General features: G+C 36.6%; 1 pseudogene; it reads right to left on the reverse strand.

Moving 5' to 3' along the window:
• Positions 1-4,774: 4,774 nt before the first annotated feature.
• Positions 4,775-11,373, reverse strand: LOC116469923 (signal peptide peptidase-like 3; annotated as a pseudogene).
• Between the last annotated feature and the right edge of the window lie 1,542 nt (positions 11,374-12,915).

The following is a 12,915-nucleotide window of genomic DNA, read 5'->3' on the forward strand; positions in this document are numbered from 1 at the left end:
TCTCAACTTTCCAGGATACATATGCAACTCTACTTTCCCATTGAAAATAATAGAAATACTGAAATTAAATAAATAACATTTTCAATGTCAAAACCCAGAAACTTTGGATGGTAGGACCAAAATTAACTTCTAAGCCCATTCCCACTCCCTTCTAATACATTACCTTACCTCAAGTGGGAGGAGTTAAACAAACCAAAATATAAATGCTTTTGTTGTTGTTGCTATTCTACTCAACCTGATAAAGAAATAAAGGTTTAATCATGTGCATATGCATTATTCCTTTCCCTTAATATCTGGATACTGCAGAAAGAACAATAAATGTTTGTGTGTAAAACATGTTTAATTTCTTTAAAGGCTTTTTGCATTCTTATCACTATTCTTTCACCATTACAGTACATTCATCATTTTTTTCTTATTTAATCTGTTTCTGTGCAAAACAATGATCACAGAAAGTTACAAAATGAGTCAGATGGACCACAGTAATAATGATAATTATTATTATAATAATAAACATTTGAATGGGGTGAAACAGAACAGTGGCAAGAAAAGTCATATCCATCTGAAAAGTAGCAAAATAAACAAGCAGTAGAACCATGGCCATCAATGATTGGATGAAATGAATGAAACTTTTTGAAATTTAAGTTGACTAAATGTACTTTCTTCCAAAACAAAGTTACGCTTTTAGAGATATCTAGATACATTTATTAAGCCTTATCTGTTTAACTTTATGTTCTTTTTTATTATAAACATTCTAGCATTTTCTCCAAATCCTCCCAGCCCACTTCCTTATTGCAGGTTCCTAGTAGCTTTATGATCAGGCATCCACCCAGGCAGGTACATGGCTCAGTGACACCAAGCAATACCACATTTGATTTTATTGAACATGAAACAGACACAGAATATGGATGGAAGGTAGCATTTCTCCATGGAATAGAGAAAATGAGAATAAGCTGTCATGGGTTAATCAAGTTCATGTTTTTGTGCTATTCTTTTCATGTAGCATGTTAAAAAACCCAACAAATTATTTAAAGTAAGATACATTGTACATTATAAGAGAAACCCTTCTTAATAAAGGGGTGATTTAATGCTTCTCAAATCAAATGGTCTTGATACCCACTGAAATGCTTATCAATATTGATTAATAAACTGCAATTAATATAAAAATTCAGAAACAACAAAAACTGTATGTTTACATTTGAAAGAAGATCAAACTGAAAAAAAGTCTATTTGGAAAGAAACATTTTAAGAATAGCAATAAATCAAATATTCAATTACCTAATTTAAAGAGCCATTATAATCATGTACTATTTTAGAATAAAATATAACATTTTGTTTTCTTAAATAGATAAATATGCTGGAGGACTAGGTTCTACAGTCTTTAGTTTTCCTATTACTATTTTGAACACCAGTTTCAAGAATGATGCAAGAAGATAAATAATTTATCAAGATATGAATTATAAAAGTTTTCCCTCTAGGGAATTTATTTCTCTCATGATGTTACCTCATTGAGATATGAATTTATCAATTCCCATTATTTGTTTGAAACATATTTTAAATACTAAATTTAAAGCTATACTTCTAAGCTCTACTATATTATTTAAAAAATATATTTGGGGTTTTAAATTATACTTTAATTTTTTGATCAATTATTTCGATGAAAGTGTCACTCTTGAATATCACAAAACTGTTTTTATTTGCTTTGGGTATATATCCAAATCTTTTTTTTTTTTTGCTCTTGCCTCAGCCTCGATACTGTCACTACAGGCCCCCTACCACCCGGCTAATTTCTGTCTTAGAGAAGTGGGGTTTCACGTGATCCGCCCGCCTCGGCCTCCCAAAGTGCTGGGATTACAAGCGTGAGCCACCGCGCCCGGCCCCAAATCTTTTTAAGGTTAAAATTACCCTACTCAGGCTGTGGCAGCAAAATTTTGAGATAGACCCCAATATTCTTTTTTGAATAATTCAAATATACAAATCTTGAAATATTCAAATAATAGAATATTTGTGAAATTAAGACAGCAGATATGTTTGCTTTCTGTTCATCAAAAATTATCCTGAGCCTGGCCTAAGGAGGAGATTTAGAGCATGAGAGAGATTCTGCCGCTAGCAATTAAGAAGGCTGCCATATTGTGGGGGGGGCTTATGAAGAGAGCACACGCCAAGAACCTGAGAGTCTCTAGGAGCTAAGAGCATTCCCAGCTACCAAGAAAACAGGGACTTCAGTCATATAGTAGCCAATGCATTCTGCCAACAGTTTGAGACATCTCAGAAGTGGATTCCTCCTTAATAGAGCCTCCAGATGAGGATATATCCAGCTGAGACCTGCTTCTGTCTTATGAGACACTGGGCAGAAGGCCTATCCAAAACAATCAAGGCTCCTGACCTATGGAAACTGTGAGATGATAAACTTGTGTTAAGCTGCTACATTTCTCATAATTTGTTCTGCAGCAATAGGAAATGAATACACTGTTCCTTCCCCTACAATGACATAAAATAGAAGACAGCACAATTAGGTACATTTAGGCCATTATTCAAAATCTGTCTGAAAAAGAGTTGGAGAATTGATAATATTTTATACACACTAAAAGTTAGAACAATGAGAAATTAATGAGTTATTATTCTATTTTCAAAATCCAGTAGAGCTATATAGCATTTACAAATTTTTATTCATGCTGTAATCTACATTTGGACATTTTTTCCTTTCCCTTTCGCAATTGTTTTTCTTGTTTTTCAAAGAGAGATTGTAATGTTTTTAGTTATTCCTAAAATTTTCAGAATAACTGCATTTACAATCATATCAGACTCTTGTAAATAGGGTTATATTACTGACATTATTGTTTATTACTACATCTTTTGTCACTATTTTGTTAGTTGCCACTAATCCCCCAAAATAAATCCTTTGGTTTTTCCCATCGTTATATATTATTTTCCAATGGCTCCCTACTTAAATGGATTTTTAATTGGGAATACTGGAATACTCTAGAGTTAGCTGTTACATAAATACTGAAGATCTAATTGTTCTGAGAGTGAATTACCCCAATTTTCTAAAATAATTATACTTTAAACTTATATAATCATTTGAGAAACATTATAAACAGGAATTAGAAAATTGTATATGGTAATTCTGTCTAAAAATAACATTGCAGCACAAAATTTTGAAAGGAATAGCATGCATATATTTGAGATTCTGTTCTACAATCTTTCTGTCTCTCTCACATCTCTTTCTTACATTCCTATTTTAAGCACCTAGCAACGACTTTTCTGGAGCCTCAGGTAAATGGTTCCCTCATCCAACTTCAACTTTTATAGGCAAATAATGAGTGTTTTCACTTCTCTATTTAATTAAGAAGATCATGATTTGATATATTTACCTTCCATTGTATGTCATGGGATTGAGCTAATTTTAAATATAAATAATAATTCATGGTGAATTTTTATGTATTTTTATTTTGATTTTATTTTTGTGTCATTGAGTGTCCTTTTTTGTTTCAGAGAAAAAGCTAAGTTGTATCAATAATTGAGTTCCCTGGATAATCAAATGATGTCATATTTGACACTACTTTGAAAAAAACAACTTAAATCCATGTGATAAAAATTACCTTATTAAATCCTATGATAACCCTATGAGATGGGTGTAAAAACCTGGCCATGGGTAACAAAGCTATTAAGTGAAAGGTTGGAAATGATCTGGGAAGTCTGCCCTCAGTGTGTTGTGTTCTATGACATGCTGCACTGAAGCTGTGGCTCACAGACCTTTAGGGGTAGGCTAAGACTTTGAACCCTATTCTCCATGGAATGGGGCCTCATTAAAGTATTATTTACTGTGTCCCCACCAAATCTCACCTTGAATTTTAATATTCCCCACATGTAAGGGTGGGGCCAGGTGGAGATAACTGAATCATGGGGGCAGTTTCCCCCATACTGTTCTCATGGTAGTGAGTAAGTCTCTCAAGATCTGATGGTTTTATAAACAGAAGTTCCCCTGCACAAGCTCTCTTGCCTGCCATCATATAAGATGTAACTTTGCTCCTTATTCACCTTCCACCATGATTGTGAGGCCTCCCCAGCCATGTGGAACTGTCAGTCAATTAAACCTCTTTCCTTTATAAATTACCCAGTCTCAGGTAATTATGTGTTTGCGTACAGGAGCACGCATTTGCAGGCACCACGATCCTCTGATACCTGGTAAGTGGAAGTGATGCTAGAATGTGTCTACAGAGTGTATTGCGATCACCCAAACTTTCTATTTCTAGTTTGCCCAGATTTAGATAAAAAGAAAAGAAAGAAAGCTTCACACCACAGAAAATATTTAATAAATCAAAAAATAGGAAAGAAGAATCTCCATGGGAAACTGGTCCCAAAGTTTTCGAGGGTTCATTGAAGAAATTTTGGTTTGCTAATTTTTTTCATCCTTTTAGTGGTCAAAAGGTCTGAACAACTCCTTGTTTTCAGTTTTGAAACAGTCACATCTCTCTCTACCCGCAAAGTAACCATGTAGCGCAGATCCATAAAAAACAGAGAGGAAGGAGCGCCAGGCAGAGGCCTGTCCCTCTGGAAGGGGGTCCACCTCTACATCTGCAAAAAGAGAAGGAACCAAAGAGGGCTCCAGCACTTCTCTCCCGGAAACAAGCTCCTTTTAAATGTGAAACCCAGTCACCCAGCAGTTCCTTACACAGGTACATCTCTGAATACCAGGCCAGTTCTAGAGGAAACAAAACCATAAGTTGAGAGAAAAGGACTGTCATGGGCATCTAGTCACTTTCTACGTGATCCATCATACTTCCAGGAATTGGGAGCTACTGGTCTTGGAGTGGAATAGCTTAGACCACATCCACCGGAGGTCACCCTTTAAATAGGCCATCGTGAGGAGTGGCAAAAAGGTAATGGCACCAAACAGAGAAGGGCAGGCTGGGAGGACTGGTGAATGTGAGAGGCCACTGTAGCAGTGAGCAGATCTACAAAGTATCCCATGAAAGTAGAAGAACTTCTGCATGCGCCCAGAGATGTTGGCAGGTCCAGGGCCACCACAGGAGTCCCCACTGGCTTGTTTTTTTGTTAACTGTCATAGCGAAGGTCAAAGCATAGCAGACGACCAGGCATAACTATGTCTCCAATGCCCAACATGAGGAAGTGGCTCCCAGTGGAAGTGGGAAGACCATTTTTCCAGGCAGAGACAGGCAAGGAACATCATGCCCAACACCGGGCCCCAGGTTGAGCTTCCAGGATAGAACGTAAAGGGGATTTTCAGCCAGCTGCCATGGCCACGTTCACCACGACACTGCTATTAAAGATGTAGGCTGAGAAAAATGCCTAAAAGACATCATAGATTAAAAGCCCTGAGTGAAGCAGGCAGGGGACTTTGAGGCCCAGCAGGTGGACAAAGAAAATTACAGTGACACGGAGACCCATAGCCAATGCATCTATGAGAAGTCAATGGCCAGTAAGAATCCAGGTGAGGATGAGCACGACAGACAGAGATAATAACAACAACTCGGCAGTAGTGAAACATCCACAGAAACCCAGGGAAATCTTGTTCTGAGATGAACAGAGTCTCGTTAAATACTGGCACATCAGGAGAAGAAGAAAAGCAAAAGTTATATTGTAAGAACTGCTGTACATATTGTGAAAACTACTTGAGCTCAGTCAAAGAAGCAAAATAATAATAAAAGAGAGACAGATGCTCCAATCGGAAGGAACAGAGCCTGGGTAGAGTCAATTATTTGATGCTATTATTGGTGCTGTTGCCATCGAAAGACACAGAAGAACTATTACTGTCTGTGTACTCTCTTGTCTTTCTGTCTTTTCTACACACCAGTCTGTTGAGAATCGGAGGCTGAAATTTGCAACACAGAGATATATAAGCTTTTTCAAGGGTATTTAATCTGAAATCTGTACAAATTGTTATTTTAGTATTAAACCAAAAGCTGATATATTTTCTGGATGAATTTGATAAACATATCTCTAAAGCAAAATCATTACTTAGTAATAAAGTTAATTACATACATTTCTAATCATTAAGAACAGTAAATAAATACAAATTCAATTAATCTTCAAATGACATATTTAAGAAATAAAACTTCCAGTTTAGGATGCCAGACTGACCACATATGAGCATCTCTTCTTGCCTCCAAGATACCATGAAATTATGTGAAATTATGAGGTATGTTTATTATAAAGTCATAATGATACATAGAAATGGAAGGCCATCAGGCTATGAGATAGTTTTACACACATCTATAATTCAAAAAACAAATGGAGGAGGACAATGGATGAAACAAGTTGGAGGAAGTATATCCCAGAGAATTCACAGAACTGCAACTCAGAGACTGAGAAGCCAGAAAATACATGGCTCCAAGTGGATGTGTTCAGGAAGAAATAATCAAAAATTCACCCAACAGATAGCACATTGCATACCTTCACAAAAACTGAGTGCCCGGGGACATACCACCCTGGGCAAGAATTGGAGAATTATTCTTTCAAGAAATAATACTCAGGAAGAAAGATGAAACTCTTTTCTAAATAAATGAAGGCTAGTATTTAGACATTTCTCCAGATCTTCACCGTTTAAAGTTCATGAGTCACTAAGTTTGACTTCTGTACTTACCTCAGCAATCGCCTTTGCATTGCCTTGTTCTTAAATATGAATGAGCAAAGAAGACTCTGGCCATTTGAAGAAACACTGCGACATGAAAGTAACCTACCTCTCTGCAGAAAGGAGATTAAAACTCAAAGGAAACACTAATGATTTTTTTAAAAAAGCAGTTTCTTAAAAATGAAACAAGAAAACCTCTAAGTCTAATAGTATCTCCCAGGGACTTTAGGATGTATTACATCACGAGACAATAGGCTGTGGAAAGGAGCTCTTGGATATTAAAAATAAAATTGCCATAATAAATTAAGAAGAACTGAAAATATGGTTGCTAAACAAATAAATTTAAGACTTGGAGAGATGAAATTCTGACAATATCCTGGAAATATAAAACTGAAGATATAAAGAGATCTAGGATACCCCGATTCATGAAGATCCATTGGCGAGTTCAGTGCCAGAACCAGGGTGGGAGCAGCTGCAAAACATTCGTAGTGAATAAAGAAATTAGTTTATCAGTGTAGTTACCTCTGGGTGATTTAATTTCTCAACTTTTCTGTGTCTTCCAGAATGTTTAACAGGGAGGAACCCTATCTTCTGGGAGCTGCAAAATATGCTTGCACCAAAAAGTAAGCCAAGGAAACAGGGAATGAAGTAAAAAACCAAGAATGTTTCATGTGCCTGTGAGATGCCTGGATTCTTCAAGATGGCGAGATCCAAGGAAAGAAAGGTCAAGATGGCGGCAGGTCACCTCCAGCAGCTGGATGAGATTATGTGCAAGGGCATTTCTTCGTGTCCACTGCCACAGCATCCATCCCCTCTGATTTTAGAAAAGTCTTACAAAAAATGTGCTAAGAGTTTAAGAAGATACGACTAATTTCAACAAGAAGTATGAGTGGGAATTGAGCTCAAATTGTGTAGTATCTATATATTCATGAAGTGCTAATGGATGTAAGTTGGAAAATGTGATAATATGCTCATTTGCATAACTTAATGGTATAGCTATATACATATGATTAAAGATAACTTTCTAGTTTCAATGAAATTTCATCAGGACACTGACTTAATGCATAGAAAATCTGACAAAGCAGGTACTGAGAACACATATGTCATAAAAGTGATTATGCACTTTTCTAAAATTGTCTTACATTTCTGATAGTTGCAAGTAGCCTTTGCAATTTGCTCAGTTGTAAGCATAGCACAATATTTAGTTATTGTGCAACATGGTTCAGGAAACAATCAGATATTATGGAATCTTGAGTAAGATAAGTCAGATAATATTGTGCACATTACTTAAATCCTCCAAACATCAGTTTTCTCCTTTGTAAAATGTTGATTAATAATACCTTTTTGTATGTTTATTAAATGTTAATTACTGTCTACATTGAAGTACTAGAAGTATATTATGTGTCCATCATTATTATTATACTAGGTAATTATTTGCTGATGACATTAGATTTTAGGAGTTAATCTATTATTGTTTAATGCTAGATATTCAAATATTCAAGAAAAAAAACCAAACAAGCAGAAAGCAGGGATGTCTTTGGGCTGTTCAAAGAATGACAATATGCTAGATCACATGAGAAAAGAATAAATTTCATAGTTGTTGAAATTAGAGAAGTAGCCAAGAGCCAAATCATATGTTAGAGGAAAAGATGAGAATTTTGAATTAATTCTTCATGAGATGGGAAACAACAAGGCAATTTTGAATGCAGAAATGATATGATCTAACCCATATTTTAACAGGACTTTTCTGGCTACTTTATGGAAATAAAATCCTGAGGCTGGCCCATTAGGGAACTACTAAAATTGTCCAAATGAGAAATGATAGAGTGTTGGATTAAAAGGTAAGTGAATATGCTGAATGCTGGTCAGATTGTATGCACATTTTTGAAAGTACAGCTGACAAAATTTGCTCATGTGTTAGATTAAGGAAGCAAGACAAACAGCAGAAGCAAAGATCACACTAAGATTACTGTCATATACTATTAAAACACTGGATTATTGGTATAGTTTGGTGTGTCCCCACCGAAATCTCATCTTGAATTGTAGTTCCCATAATCCCCATGTGTGATGGAAGGGACCCAGTTGGAGGTAATTGAATCATAAGGGGTGGTTATGCTGCTGTTCTCGTAACAGTGAGTGACTCTCATGAGATCTGATAGTTTTATAAAGGGCAGTTCCCCAGTACATTCTCTCTTGCCTGCTGCCATGTAAGATGCCTCTGCTCCTCCTTCACCTTCCTCCATGATTGTGAGGCCTCCCCAGGCATGTGGAACTATGAGTCCATTAAGCCTCTTTTTCTTTATAATCTAGTTTCAGGTATTTCTTTATAGCAGTATTAAAATGGGCTAATACAATTACCATTAACAGAGGTGAGGAAATCTGAGGACCGTATTTTGAAGTGGAGTATCAAGGGTTCATTTTGAGTACGTGTCTGTGAAAGATGCTTACAAATGGATTAAGAAACACACAGACACACACACACCAATCATCACTAACCCTTGCAAGATCTTCTCTACTGTACTTCCCATCACTTGCTAAATCCAAATTGACCAACAACAGCTGTTAAATGATGCCCCAAAACTTGCTACCCCTGAATACTACAACCTGATTGACAAATCCAGGTTTTCAAACCTTCCAAGGATTCAGAGAACAGCTCTCAGAGAAAAACTGTCCTTTCCCAATCTATGCTGTCAGCTCTGAAAGCCATTCACCTTGAGCTGTTGTCATGCTGCAGTGGGTTTATTTAATTTGAGGTAATGGCACTCCCTATTGCTTCTCATTTGAGAAGAACTGGATCAGGACCAGATTCCTATTACCTGGACTGAATACTTTAGTGAAGAAGGTGAACAGCACTGAAGCAACATTGCTTTCTCCCCTCACTGGGGCCGGTGTGGCTAGATACCAGATGAGCTCTGATTCTGCATGGAAATCTTTCATTTTGTGTTGAGTGCCACTCACATTTTACATTGTTACTATCGTCACTGATAGGGGCTTTTATGTGTGAGATAAAGATGTATTGTTTGTTTGTGACGGAGGGGCGGTAGCACGTGTTTCTCACCACTAGAATTGTTGTAGACAATGAAGCCAGTGGCCCTCTGACTGCTTATTAATATTTATGTTGATGTGAACAACACCAAACATAGAATATGACATGAATCTCACCAAGGAGAATTTATAATTCCAATGATCGATTTGAAGAATTTTTGACATAAAGAAAATTGTTCTTTCAGAGGCATAAAAGGGAGAAGCCTTCATGAGATTTTCTTTCTTGTCTAAAAGAGATGATGTAAGTGAGGTCATCTTATTTCAACCAATTGTAATAAATCTCATGTTTGTGTGTACGTGTGTGTGTGTTTGTGTGAGTGTGTATGTCTGTGTCAAAATGGGTTTCCTACATCTAATCTTTCGTCCTTGAAGAGGAAAGATAATTACATTTTACTGATGAAAGCTTAATATTTGTATGAAGCTAGCTCCCACTTGCTTCTCCTGTTACTTTTTTCCTTTTTTCTTCTCCCACTCTTTTCTTCTCTCTGGGGGAATTTTAGAGACTTAATGATCAAAGTTTTGTTTTTTTGTCTTTATGTGTGTATCCTAAGAATATCTAGCTCAGACAAAGTTAGAAAAAAGAGCTAAAAATTATTAAACTGCATTTGTTTTGCTTAAAAACATATGGGCCATGTAAAAAAAGGCAACAATAAGAACAACAACAAAATATAATCTAGTTACAGACTTTCTTGCTATTTATAAGATCTGTAGTTGGAATAAAAAGGATGGAACTTGTGATTTTGAAAGTCTTTGAAATTTTTTGCTTTTGTTTTTGTTTTTGCTTTTTTGAGATGGAGTTTCACACTGTCGCCTGGGCTGGAGTGCAGTGGTGCAATCTTGGCTCACTGCAACTTCCGCCTCCTGAGTTCAAGAGATTCTCCTGCCTCAGCCTCCCAAGTAGCTGGGATTACAGGCACCCACCACCATGCCTGGATAATTTTTTGTATTTTTAGTAGAGGTGGTGTTTCACTATGTTGGCCAGGCTGGTCTCGAACTCCTGACCTCATGATCTGCCCCCCTCAGCTTCCCAAAGTGCTGGGATTACAGGCATGAGCCACCACTCCCAGCCATCTTTAACATTTTTAATGAATTCAGAGGTTTATAAATTATATTTGAGAATTATGTAGGTACATAATAGTCCTCAACAAATACATGAATCCTTTGACAAATTAGAATTAGTATATAATAAGGGTATTCTCTAGAATATTGTTTATCTCCTTCCACATTTTATTACATAAAATCAATGTCAACACTAAGTCTAATTATTCAATACCAAGGTCAAGCTTTTCATTCTTTAAATTTTCTAAATACTCTACATTGGTTTTGAAGCTCAAGAAAGTCACAGATATTTTAGGTTTTACATATTATGAAGTTTGGCAGTCCCCAAGACAGCCCTAACTTTTGATACTAGCTGTAAGTTTGGATTCCTAAGACTACCCTCGGATTCAAATAATTCACTGGAAGAACTCACAGAATTCAGAAAAGCCATTATATTTAGCGTTATTTTTTTTTCTTTGCTGCAAAAGGATCAGATTAAATTCAACCAAGAGGCCAATAGAATGGGTCCAGGAGTCACCAGATAGGCATTTCCAGTTGTCCTCACAGTGGACTCACGTGGATCGTTCCTACTTCTCCCAGATATCTTTGAGTGTCTTTGAAATTCCAATGAATAACAAAATAATTTGCTCCCTTACCTTCAAAATAGAAGGATAATAAAATGCTTTGGCATTCTCCATTCTTCAATTTTTAATAAATGTAACTATAAGGGGAACTTGTTGTTTATGTAATTTAACATGCAATGGGAAAAAGAATCTCAGTTTTCATAGTTTCACTATATGCACATAAAATGTATAAATCACTTCAACATTTCTTATCTCTCAAGTTAAAGAAACATATTCGTGTTCAAGCATCAAAAATGGTGAATGATTCTCCCTATTAACATTTGTTTTGCGATGTTAACGCACATCTCAGTCAGGGACAATCAGTGGCAAATACAGTGGCTTCGTGATGTAAATGGAAAGTCCAGGGAGCTTTGTCCCCAGGTCTGTTCTTGCTCTTTACAACAGGGGTACCCAATCCCCCAGCCACAGACCAGTACTAGTCCATAGCCTGTTAGGGACTGAGTCGCACAGCAGGAGGTGAGTGGCAGGTGAGTGATCAGTGGCAGCGTTAGATTCTCATAGTAGTGCAAACCCTATTGTGAACTGTGCTTGCGAGGGATCTAGGTTGCATGCTCCTTATGAGAATCTAATGCCTGATGATCTGTCAGTGTCTCCCATCACCCCCAGATGGGACCATCTAGTTGCAGGAAAACAAGTTCGGGGCTCCCACTGATTCTACCTTATGATGAGTATGTAATAATAATAGAAATCAAGTGCATAATAAATGTAATAATGCACTTGAATCATCTTGAAACCATCTCCCCAACCCCGACCCTGTCCACGGAAAAATGATCTTCCATAAAACCAGTGCCTGGTGCCAAAAAGGTTGGGGATTGGTGCTTTACAAAGTGTTATTCCCAGATAATCATGAACACTGTGTTGCTATTTCCAGAATAATCATCAACTGTAACTTAATTCTCCAGGCTATTTTGTAGGAGAGGATTTCATTCTTTCACCTTGATAATGCTGGATAACATAGATTATTGACTAGACAAGAGAAAAATTGGCTGTAAGCTTAAAACACTCGCCATTTTCCTCTAAATTGTTGAGGATGTTTCTGGCATGTGTTTTTCCTACCAAATGAATGACACTAGCAAAGCTGTAAAGGTGAAGCATTAACAGGAATAATGGCTTCAATGAAGGCTTTGAACATTTGAAGATGCATTTTATACATGGTCACATTCCAATGAATATAAATATCTTCTAACCTTTGTCTGTTTTCTGGATGGCAGCTTTTCCCTGTCAAAAAACAACTACCTTACTACTAGCTTAATTTTTTTTTCTAGACTATATATATTCTTAACTTGGGACACACCAACTTACCTCCAGTTACAGAGGTACCAACTTTATAGGGACTATAACCAAGGAGTTTGCAAAATATGGTTAATCTTCCAGAAATCAACTGTTCTTATAATCTTAAGTCATCAATGGAAATTAAAAGAATAAATATTACCCCAAAATTAAAGTTTGAAAAATTGACAATTGCTGTAGAGATTTTATGCTGTATATCCAAGTCTATAATCAACAAAGCCAGTTGCACTCGGCTTTTTCCAAAGACAAATAAGAGAATCCTGCATGATCTGCCAAGATTACTAGTTTGCTAAAAATGACATCAAC

This window comes from Hylobates moloch, unplaced genomic scaffold (genome assembly GCF_009828535.3).
Source record: "Hylobates moloch isolate HMO894 unplaced genomic scaffold, HMol_V3 SCAFFOLD_5, whole genome shotgun sequence".
NCBI lineage: Eukaryota > Metazoa > Chordata > Mammalia > Primates > Hylobatidae > Hylobates > Hylobates moloch.